At 34.4% G+C, this 12091-nt stretch overlaps 5 non-coding genes across 5 annotated transcripts; all 5 read right to left on the reverse strand.

Annotated features, from left to right (window-relative positions):
* Positions 1–1218: 1218 nt before the first annotated feature.
* TRNAP-UGG (transfer RNA proline (anticodon UGG)) lies at positions 1219–1290 on the reverse strand. Its single transcript has one exon. It is a non-coding gene; the product is annotated as a tRNA-Pro (tRNA).
* A 124-nt stretch (positions 1291–1414) lies between these two features.
* Positions 1415–1486, reverse strand: TRNAP-AGG (transfer RNA proline (anticodon AGG)). The gene has a single exon. It is a non-coding gene; the product is annotated as a tRNA-Pro (tRNA).
* A 2426-nt stretch (positions 1487–3912) lies between these two features.
* Positions 3913–3984, reverse strand: TRNAL-AAG (transfer RNA leucine (anticodon AAG)). The gene has a single exon. It is a non-coding gene; the product is annotated as a tRNA-Leu (tRNA).
* A 4773-nt stretch (positions 3985–8757) lies between these two features.
* TRNAS-AGA (transfer RNA serine (anticodon AGA)) lies at positions 8758–8829 on the reverse strand. Its single transcript has one exon. It is a non-coding gene; the product is annotated as a tRNA-Ser (tRNA).
* Positions 8830–11864: 3035 nt separating this feature from the next.
* Positions 11865–11936, reverse strand: TRNAP-AGG (transfer RNA proline (anticodon AGG)). Its single transcript has one exon. It is a non-coding gene; the product is annotated as a tRNA-Pro (tRNA).
* Between the last annotated feature and the right edge of the window lie 155 nt (positions 11937–12091).

Genomic DNA, 12091 nt, shown 5'->3' on the forward strand with positions numbered 1-12091 from the left:
CTAGACCAATGAGCCTTAGATGCCATATTACATGTTTTTTTTTATTTTTTTGTGTGAACTTAACTCTTAATTATTATTTAAAGGAAATAGTTCTATGGTTTTATTTAAAGGAAATAGTTCTATGGTTTTCTTTTTTCTGAAAAGTTGGGCTTGTCTAGGATTTGAACTCGGGACCTCTCGCACCCTAAGCGAGAATCATACCCCTAGACCAACAAGCCTTAGATTCCATATTCTATGTTTTTTTTATTTTTTTATGTGAACTTAACTCTTAATTATTATTTAAAGGAAATAGTTCTATGGTTTTATTTAAAGGAAATAGTTCTATGGTTTTCTTTTTTCAGAAAAGTTGGGCTCATCTGGGATTTGAACCCGGTACCTTTCGCACCCTAAGCGAGAATCATACCCCTAGACCAACGAGCCTTAGATGCCATATTATATGTCTTTTTTATTTTTTTGTGTGAACTTTTTCAAAGTGGTCTCTAACACACATTCCACTTAAAAAAATAATAAGCTTTTCAGTCTTGTAGTCAAAAGATACTGTATATAGCAGCTTTCTGTAATTATATTCAGACCAAAAAATACAATTTGTGGAAACAGACTCTGTCATACTCTATGCTTAACCAATCAGACTATAATAAAAACCTAGGTTTCAAAGATCTCAGGGTAGTGAAGAAAAGCAAGTCTAGAAAAGTCTGTTAACATGGAATCTCTGTCCAAAGAGAGACCATTCTTGAAATAAGAGGTCTAAAACTGTTGTATAATGCTCTTTTACCCTTAGTGCTGACATTAAACAATTCAGAGCACTTAAGAGTATGATGTTTATTCTAGGTTTTAGTAATTTGATATCCTTTCAGTAGATCTAATGTATGTTAGAAAGAACACACTCTATATATGGTGAAGAGTATTTAAATCAAGGGCTCGTCTGGGATTTGAACCAGGGAACTCTCGCACCCGAAGCAAAACCATACCACTAGACCAACGAGCCAATAAGTCATCCCTGATTTGCTGGCAAGTATTTTGTTAGATATGTCTGATAAACTATCATCAAAAAGGAAATAAAAACAATTCTTTCTTATGTTTAGTATCCTTCACATAACTGTAGGAAATATCATTGCTTTGTGAATGAGATACAGGAAGATGGAATCTGAGGAAGTTAACTCTTTAGGAGGAATCTATTTAAAGAAAATAGTTCTATGGTTTTCTTTTGTTAGAAAAATTGGGCTCATCCGGGATTTGAACCCGGGACGTCTCGCACCCAAAGCGAGAATCATACCCCTAGACCAACGAGCCTTAGATTCTGCATTCTATGTTTTTTTTATTTTTTTTATGTGAATTTAACTCTTATTTAAAGGAAATAGTTCTATGGTTTTATTTAAAGGAAATAGTTCTATGGTTTTCTTTTTTCAGAAAATTTGGGCTCGTCCGGGATTTGAACCCGGGACCTCTCGCACCCTAAGCGAGAATCATACCCCTAGACCAACAAGCCTTAGATGCCAATTTTTATGTGGTTTTTTTATTTTTTTGTGTGAACTTTTTCAAAGTGGTCTCTAACACACATTCAACTTAAAAAAATAATAAGGTTTTCAGTTGTGTAGTCCAAATATACTGTATATAGCAACTTTATGTAATTATATTCAGACCAAAAAATACAATTTGTGGAAACAGACTCTGTCGTACTCTATGCTTAACCAATCAGACTATAATAAAAACCTAGGTTTCAAAGATCTCAGGGTAGTGAAGAAAAGCAAGTCTAGAAAAGATATTAACATGGAATCTCTGTCCACAGAAAGATCATTCTTGAAATAAGAGGTCTAAAACTGTTGTATAATGCTCTTTTACCCTTAGTGCTGACATTAAACAATTCAGAGCACTTAAGAGTATGATGTTTATTCTATGACGTGTACAAAAAAAATAATTATCTAAAGCAATTTCCTCACCTAAAGAAATACAACACTATCACTAAAATATACACCAGAATAGGTAGCATAGAGAATTTTTCCCATCTCCTTCAATCCCTGGGTTCATAAATTCTATTATTAAAGAACAACACGTATGAAAATGTTCTGTGGAGCAAGCCCATGTTTTGGGATAATTTCTGTTTTGGTGCTTTGATTTTGTTGATTAAATTGTTTGCCCAGTAGGTACGAGTTTCTCAGAATAAATCTTAGAAGTGTCTGTTAGTCTATATTTTCCAAAAAACATGATTTCATAATTGGTCAAAGATTTTTCCTAAGTTTTTGAGCCACTTCAGTTTTGTCTTCTTTCCTGTGAGTACTATAGGTTTTAGTAATTTGATATCCTTTCAGTAGATCTAATGTATGTTAGAAAGAACACACTCTATATATGGTGAAGAGTATTTAAATCAAGGGCTCATCTGGGATTTGAACCAGGGAACTCTCGCACCTGAAGCAAAATCATACCACTACAGCAACAAGCCAGTAGGTCATCCCTGATTTGCTGGCAAGCATTTTGTTAGATATGTCTGATAAAGTATCATCAAAAAGGAAATAAAAACAATTCTTTCTTATGTTTAGTATCCTTCACATAACTGTAGGAAGTATCATTGCTTTGTGAATGAGATACAGGAAGATGGCGTCTGAGGAAGTTATCTCTTTAGGAGGAATCTATTTAAAGGAAATAGTTCTATGGTTTTCTTTTGTTGGAAAATTTGGGCTCATCTGGGATTTGAACACGGGACCGCGCGCACCCAAAGCGAGAATCATACCACTAGACCAATGAGCCTGAGATGCCGTATTACATGTTTTTTTTAATTTTTTTTGTGTGAACTTAACTCTTAATTATTATTTAAAGGAAATAGTTCTATGGTTTTCTTTTTTCAGAAAAGATGGGCTCGTCCGGGATTTGAATACGTGACCTCTCGCACCCGAAGCGAGAATCATACCCCTAGACCAACGATCGTTAGACGCCATTTTATATTTGTTTTTTATTTTTTTGTGTTAACTTTTTCAAAGTGGTCTCTAACACACATTCCACTTAAAAAAATAATAAGGTTTTCAGTCTTGTAGTCCAAATATACTGTATATAGCAGCTTTATGTAATTATATTCAGACCAAAAAATACAATTTGTGGAAACAGACTCTGTCGTACTCTATGCTTAACAAATCAGACTATAATAAAAACCTAGGTTTCAAAGATCTCAGGGTAGTGAAGAAAAGCAAGTCTAGAAAAGGTGTTAACATGGGACCTCTCGCACCCGAAGCGAGAATCATACCCCTAGACCAACGATCGTTAGACGCCATTTTATATTTGTTTTTTATTTTTTTGTGTTAACTTTTTCAAAGTGGTCTCTAACACACATTCCACTTAAAAAAATAATAAGGTTTTCAGTCTTGTAGTCCAAATATACTGTATATAGCAGCTTTATGTAATTATATTCAGACCAAAAAATACAATTTGTGGAAACAGACTCTGTCGTACTCTATGCTTAACAAATCAGACTATAATAAAAACCTAGGTTTCAAAGATCTCAGGGTAGTGAAGAAAAGCAAGTCTAGAAAAGGTGTTAACATGGGACCTCTCGAACCCAAAGCGAGAAACATACCCCTAGACCAATGAGCCTTAGATGCCATATTACATGGTTTTTTTTATTTTTTTGTGTGAACTTAACTCTTAATTATTATTTAAAGGAAATAGTTCTATGGTTTTATTTAAAGGAAATAGTTCTATGGTTTTCTTTTTTCTGAAAAGTTGGGCTTGTCTAGGATTTGAACTCTGGACCTCCCGCACCCTAAACGAGAATCATACCCCTAGACCAACGAGCCTTAGATTCCATATTCTATGTTTTTTTTATTTTTTTATGTGAACTTAACTCTTAATTATTATTTAAAGGAAATAGTTCTATGGTTTTATTTAAAGGAAATAGTTCTATGGTTTTCTTTTTTCAGAAAAGTTGGGCTCGTCTGGGATTTGAACCCGGGACCTTTCGCACCTTAAGCGAGAATCATACCCCTAGACCAACGAGCCTTAGATTCCATTTTATATGTCTTTTTTATTTTTTTGTGTGAACTTTTTCAAAGTGGTCTCTAACACACATTCTAGAAAAGGTGTTAACATGGAATCTCTGTCCAAAGAGAGATCATTCTTGAAATAAGAGGTCTAAAACTGTTCTATAATGCTCTTTTACCCTTAGTGCTGACATTAAACAATTCAGAGCATTTAAGAGTATGATGTTTATTCTATGACGTGTACAAAAAAAATAATTATCTAAAGCAATTTCCTCACCTAAAGAAATACAACACTATCACTAAAATATACACCAGAATAGGCAGCAGAGAGAATTTTTCCCATCTCCTTCAATCCCTGGGTTCATAAATTCTATTATTAATGAACAACATGTATGAAAAATGTTCTGTGGAGCAAACCCATGTTTTGGGATAATTTCTGTGTTGGTGCTTTGATTTTGTTGATTATATTGTTTGCCCAGTAGGTACGAGTTTCTCAGAATAAATCTTAGAAGTGTCTGTTAGTCTATATTTTCCAAAAAACATGATTTCATAATTGGTCAAAGATTTTTCCTAAGTTTTTGAGCCACTTCAGTTTTGTCTTCTTTCCTGTGAGTACTATAGGTTTTAGTAATTTGATATCCTTTCAGTAGATCTAATGTATGTTAGAAAGAACACACTCTATATATGGTGAAGAGTATTTAAATCAAGAGCTCGTCTGGGATTTGAACCAGGGAACTCTCGCACCCGAAGCAAAACCATACCACTATACCAACGAGCCAGTAGGTCATCCCTGTTTTACTGGCAAGCATTTTGTTAGATATGTCTGAGAAAGTATCATCAAAAAGGAAATAAAAACAATTCTTTCTTATGTTTAGTATCCTTCACATAACTGTAGGAAGTATCATTGCTTTGTGAATGAGATACAGGAAGATGGCTTCTGAGGAAGTTATCTCTTTAGGAGGAATCTATTTAAAGGAAATAGTTCTATGGTTTTCTTTTGTTAGAAAATTTGGGCTCATCCGGGATTTGAACATGGGACCTCTCGCACCCAAAGCGAGAATCATACACCTTGACCAATGAGCCTGAGATGCCATATTACATGTTTTTTTTTATTGTTTTTTGTGTGAAATTAACAATTAATTATTATTTAAAGGAAATAGTTCTATGGTTTTGTTTTTTCAGAAAAGTTGGGCTCGTCCGGAATGTGCACCCGGGACCTCTCGCACCTGAAGCGAGAATCATACCCCTAGATCAACGAGCCTTAGAAGCCAATTTTTATGTGTTTTTCATTTTTTTGTGTGAACTTTTTCAAAGTGGTCTCTAACACACATTCCACTTAAAAAAATAATAAGGTTTTCAGTCTTGTAGTCAAAAGATACTGTATATAGCAGCTTTCTGTAATTATATTCAGACCAAAAAATACAATTTGTGGAAACAGACTCTGTCGTACTCTATGCTTAACCAATCAGACTATAATAAAAGATCTCACGGTAGTGAAGAAAAGCATGTCTAGAAAAGATGTTAACATGGGACCTCTCGCACCCAAAGCGAGAATCATACCCCTAGACCAATGAGCCTTAGATGCCATATTACATGTTTTTTTTTATTTTTTTGTGTGAACTTAACTTTTAATTATTATTTAAAGGAAATAGTTCTATGGTTTTATTTAAAGGAAATAGTTCTATGGTTTTCTTTTTTCTGAAAAGTTGGGATTGTTTAGGATTTGAACTCGTTTAGGATTTGAACTCGAGACCTCTCACACCATAAGCGAGAATCATACCCCTAGACCAACGAGCCTTAGATTCCATATTCTATGTTTTTTTTATTTTTTTATGTGAACTTAACTCTTAATTATTATTTAAAGGAAATAGTTCTATGGTTTTATTTAAAGGAAATAGTTCTATGGTTTTCTTTTTTCAGAAAAGTTGGGCTTGTCTGGGATTTGAACCCGGGACCTCTCGCACCCAAAGCAAGAATCATACCCCTAGACCAATGAGCCTTAGATGCCATATTATATGTTTTTTTTTATTTTTTTGTGTGAACTTAACTCTTAATTATTATTTAAAGGAAATAGTTCTATGGTTTTATTTAAAGGAAATAGTTCTATGGTTTTCTTTTTTCTGAAAAGTTGGGCTTGTTTGGGATTTGAACCCGGGACCTCTCGCACTCTAAGCGAGAATCATACCCCTAGACCAGTGCTTTCCAAACTGTGTGTCGGGATATACTAGTGTGTCGGCAGCAGAGTGTAGGTGTGTCCCTGCTTCAGCAAAAAATTTTTTACATTTATTTTTTTTTTGTTTCTGACTTTCTGCCTGCCTGCTACTAGTCATATCACGTGGTTGACTCGTGATTGATACCTAGGGGTCACAGATCATCTTAACCTATTGGTGCAGCTCAGTGGGAAGTGAAACTATTTCCATTGGCGGCTTTGGCGGCACATTGGCTCCTGATTGCACGTGTGTCTCCTTAATTGGCTCGTGACTGCATGTGTAGTCAGTGAGTGGGACAGCAGTGTGTTTGCAGCGCAGGCAGTAGTCAATTGGACTCACCAAGCTCTGAGGGCAGCAGCTTAAATGCTGAGCTGAAGTCCGAAGTCAGTGGGGGTTTTTTTGCAGCTAGCTCCCAGTAGTGCATTGCTGCTCCTGCTCTTGATATATGGATAGGAAGTGGAAGCTTACAAATGCTTGATGATGAAATGCGAGTGTCTTTATCTAATATTCCACCAAATATTCAAAAACAGTGTTCATCCCATCAACCTCATACATCCCATTAAAATAGTAAGTAGCTATTGATGTTATTAAACTTGTTTTTAATTCTTGAACGTACTTACTGTTACTTGTAAAACCCTTTGGTTATTATAACATTTATGTACGTGTCCATATCTCTTAAAACAAGTTAGTTTAACCTCCTGTTTGCCAGTACAACAGAATTACTGTGTCGCAAAATTATGTAGGTCTAAAAAGTGTGTCGCCAACATGAAAAGTTTGGAAAGCTCTGCCCTAGACCAACGAGCCTTAGATTCTGTATTCTATGTTTTTTTTTTTTTTTTATGTGAACTTAACTCTTAATTATTATTTAAAGGAAATAGGTCTATGGTTTTATTTAAAGGAAATAGTTCTATGGTTTTCTTTTTTCAGAAAAGTTAGGCTCATCTGGGATTTGAACCCGGGACTTCTTGCACCCTAAGCGAGAATCATACCCCTAGACCAACGAGCCTTAGATGCAATTTTCTATGTGTTTTTTATTTTTTTTGTGAACTTTTTCAAAGTGGTCTCTAACACACATTCCACTTAAAAAAATAATAAGCTTTTCAGTCTTGTAGTCAAAAGATACGGTATATAGCAGCTTTCTGTAATTATATTCAGACCAAAAAATACAATTTGTGGAAACAGACTCTGTCGTACTCTATGCTTAACCAATCAGACTATAATAAAAACCTAGGTTTCAAAGATCTCATGGTAGTGAAGAAAAGCAAGTCTAGAAAAGGTGTTAACATGGACTCTCTGTCCAAAGATAGATCATTCTTGAAATAAGAGGTCTAAAACTGTTGTATAATGCTCTTTTACCCTTAGTGCTGACATTAAACAATTCAGAGCACTTAAGAGTATGATGTTTATTCTATGACGTGTACAAAAAAATAATTATCTAAAGCAATTTCCTCACCTAAAGAAATACAACACTATCACTAAAATATACACCAGAATAGGCAGCATAGAGATTTTTTCCCATCTCCTTCAATCCCTGGTTTAATAAATTCTATTATTAATGAACAACATGTATGAAAAATGTTCTGTGGAGCAAGCCCATGTTTTGGGATAATTTCTGTGTTGGTGCTTTGATTTTGTTGATTAAATTGTTTGCCCAGTAGGTACGAGTTTCTCAGAATAAATCTTAGAAGTGTCTGTTAGTCTATATTTTCCAAAAAACATGATTTCATAATTGGTCAAAGATTTTTCCTAAGTTTTTGAGCCACTTCAGTTTTGTCTTCTTTCCTGTGAGTACTATAGGTTTTAGTAATTTGATATCCTTTCAGTAGATCTAATGTATGTTAGAAAGAACACACTCTATATATGGTGAAGAGTATTTAAATCAAGGGCTCGTCTGGGATTTGAACCAGGGAACTCTCGCACCCAAAGCAAAATCATACCACTACACCAATGAGCCAGTAGGTCATCCCTGATTTTCTTGCAAGCATTTTGTTAGATATGTCTGATAAAGTATCATCAAAAAGGAAATAAAAACCATTCTTTCTTATGTTTAGTATCCTTCACATAACTGTAGGAAGTATCATTGCTTTGTGAATGAGATACAGGAAGATGGCGTCTGAGGAAGTTAACTCTTTAGGAGGAATCTATTTAAAAGAAATAGTTCTATGGTTTTCTTTTGTTAGAAAATTTATGCACTTCCGGGATTTCAACACGGGACCTCTCGCACCCAAAGCAAGAATCATACCCCAAGACCAATGAGCCCTAGATGCCATATCACGTTTTTTTTTTTTTTTTGTATGAACTTAACTCTTAATTATTATTTAAAGGAGATAGTTCTATGCTTTTATTTAAAGGAAATAGTTCTATGGTTTTCTTTTTTCAGAAAATTAGGGCTTGTCCGGGATTTGAACCCGGGACCTCTCGCACCCAAAGCGAGAATCATACCCTTAGACCAACGAGCCTTGAATTATATATTCCATGTTTTGCTTATTTTTTTATGTGAATTTAACTCTTATTTAAAGGAAATAGTTCTATGGTTTTATTTAAAGGAAACAGTTCTATAGTTTTATTTTTTCAGAAAATTTGGGCTCGTCCAGGATTTGAACCCGGGACCTCTAGCACTCTAAGCGAGAATCATACCCCTAGACCAACGAGCCTTAAATGCCAAATTCTATGTGTTTTTTTAATTTTTTGTGTGAACTTTTTCAAAGAGGTCTCTAACACACATTCCACTTAAAAAAATAATATGGTTTTCAGTCTTGTAGTCCAAATATACTGTATATAGCAACTTTATGTAATTATATTCAGACCAAAAAATACAATTTGTGGAAACAGACTCTGTCGTACTCTATGCTTAACCAATCAGACTATAATAAAAACCTAGGTTTCAAAGATCTCAGGGTAGTGAAGAAAAGCAAGTCTAGAAAAGGTGTTAACATGGGACCTCTCGCACCCAAAGCAAGAATCATACCCCTAGACCAATGAGCCTTAGATGCCATATTATATGTTTTTTTTTATTTTTTTGTGTGAACTTAACTCTTAATTATTATTTAAAGGAAATAGTTCTATGGTTTTATTTAAAGGAAATAGGTCTATGGTTTTCTTTTTTCTGAAATGTTGGGCTTGTTTGGGATTTGACCCCGGGACCTCTCGCACTCTAAGCGAGAATCATAGCCCTAGACCAACGAGCCTTAGATGCAATTTTATATGTGTTTTTTATTTTTTTTGTGAACTTTTTCAAAGTGGTCTCTAACACACATTCCACTTAAAAAAATAATAAGCTTTTCAGTCTTGTAGTCAAAAGATACGGTATATAGCAGCTTTCTATAATTATATTCAGACCAAAAAATACAATTTGTGGAAACAGACTCTGTCGTACTCTATGCTTAACTAATCAGACTATAATAAAAACCTAGGTTTCAAAGATCTCATGGTAGTGAAGAAAAGCAAGTCTAGAAAAGGTGTTAACATGGACTCTCTGTCCAAAGAGAGATCATTCTTGAAATAAGAGGTCTAAAACTGTTGTATAATGCTCTTTTACCCTTAGTGCTGACATTAAACAATTCAGAGCACTTAAGAGTATGATGTTTATTCTATGACGTGTACAAAAAAATAATTATCTAAAGCAATTTCCTCACCTAAAGAAATACAACACTATCACTAAAATATACACCAGAATAGGCAGCATAGAGATTTTTTCCCATCTCCTTCAATCCCTGGTTTCATAAATTCTATTATTAATGAACAACATGTATGAAAAATGTTCTGTGGAGCAAGCCCATGTTTTGGGATAATTTCTGTGTTGGTGCTTTGATTTTGTTGATTAAATTGTTTGCCCAGTAGGTACGAGTTTCTCAGAATAAATCTTAGAAGTGTCTGTTAGTCTATATTTTCCAAAAAACATGATTTCATAATTGGTCAAAGATTTTTCCTAAGTTTTTGAGCCACTTCAGTTTTGTCTTCTTTCCTGTGAGTACTATAGGTTTTAGTAATTTGATATCCTTTCAGTAGATCTAATGTATGTTAGAAAGAACACACTCTATATATGGTGAAGAGTATTTAAATCAAGGGCTCGTCTGGGATTTGAACCAGGGAACTCTCGCACCCAAAGCAAAATCATACCACTACACCAACGAGCCAGTAGGTCGTCCCTGATTTTCTTGCAAGCATTTTGTTAGATATGTCTGATAAAGTATCATCAAAAAGGAAATAAAAACCATTCTTTCTTATGTTTAGTATCCTTCACATAACTGTAGGAAGTATCATTGCTTTGTGAATGAGATACAGGAAGATGGCGTCTGAGGAAGTTAACTCTTTAGGAGGAATCTATTTAAAAGAAATAGTTCTATGGTTTTCTTTTGTTAGAAAATTTGTGCACTTCCGGGATTTCAACACGGTACCTCTCGCACCCAAAGCGAGAATCATACCCCAAGACCAATGAGCCCTAGATGCCATATGACGTTTTTTTTTTTTTTTGTATGAACTTAACTCTTAATTATTATTTAAAGGAGATAGTTCTATGCTTTTATTTAAAGGAAATAGTTCTATGGTTTTCTTTTTTCAGAAAATTCGGGCTTGTCCGGGATTTGAACCCGGGAACTCTCGCACCCAAAGCGAGAATCATACCCTTAGACCAACGAGCCTTAGATTATGTATTCTATGTTTTGCTTATTTTTTTATGTGAATTTAACTCTTATTTAAAGGAAATAGTTATATGGTTTTATTTAAAGGAAACAGTTCTATAGTTTTCTTTTTTCAGAAAGTTTGGGCTCGTCCAGGATTTGAACCCGGGACCTCTAGCACTCTAAGCGAAAATCATACCCCTAGACCAACGAGCCTTAAATGGAAATTCTATGTGTTTTTTTAATTTTTTGTGTGAACTTTTTCAAAGAGGTCTCTAACACACATTCCACTTAAAAAAATAATATGGTTTTCAGTCTTGTAGTCCAAATATACTGTATATAGCAACTTTATGTAATTATATTCAGACCAAAAAATACAATTTGTGGAAACAGACTCTGTCGTACTCTATGCTTAACCAATCAGACTATAATAAAAACCGAGGTTTCAAAGATCTCAGGGTAGTGAAGAAAAGCAAGTCTAGAAAAGGTGTTAACATGGGACCTCTCGCACCCAAAGCAAGAATCATACCCCTAGACCAATGAGCCTTAGATGCCATATTATATGTTTTTTTTTTTTTTTTTGTGTGAACTTAACTCTTAATTATTATTTAAAGGAAATAGTTCTATGGTTTTATTTAAAGGAAATAGTTCTATGGTTTTCTTTTTTCTGAAATGTTGGGCTTGTTTGGGATTTGACCCCGGGACCTCTCGCATCAACAGCGAGAATCATACCCCTAGACCAATGAGCCCTAGATGCCATATCACGTTTTTTTTTTTTTTGTATGAACTTAACTCTTAATTATTATTTAAAAGGCAATAGTTCTATGGTTTTATTTAAAGGAAATAGTTCTATGGTTTGCTTTTTTCAGAAAATTTGGGCTTGTCCGGGATTTGAACCACGGACCTCTCGCACCCAAAGCTAGAATCATACTCCTAGACCAACGAGCCTTATATTCTGCATTCTATGTTTTGTTTATTTTTTATGTGAATTTAACTCTTATTTAAAGGAAATAGTTCTATGGTTTTATTTAAAGGAAACAGTTCTATGGTTTTCTTTTTTCAGAAAATTTGGGCTCGTCCGGGATTTGAACCCGGGACCTCTCGCACCCTAAGCGAGAATCATACCCCTAGACCAACGAGCCTTAGATGCCAATTTTTATGTGTTTTATTATTTTTTTGTGTGAACTTTTTCAAAGAGGTCTCTAACACACATTCCACTTAAAAAAATAATATGGTTTTCAGTCTTGTAGTCCAAATATACTGTATATAGCATCTTTATGTAATTATATTCAGACCA

The sequence above is a fragment of the Bombina bombina genome, chromosome 4, assembly GCF_027579735.1.
Source record: "Bombina bombina isolate aBomBom1 chromosome 4, aBomBom1.pri, whole genome shotgun sequence".
NCBI classification, from domain to species: Eukaryota; Metazoa; Chordata; class Amphibia; order Anura; family Bombinatoridae; genus Bombina; species Bombina bombina.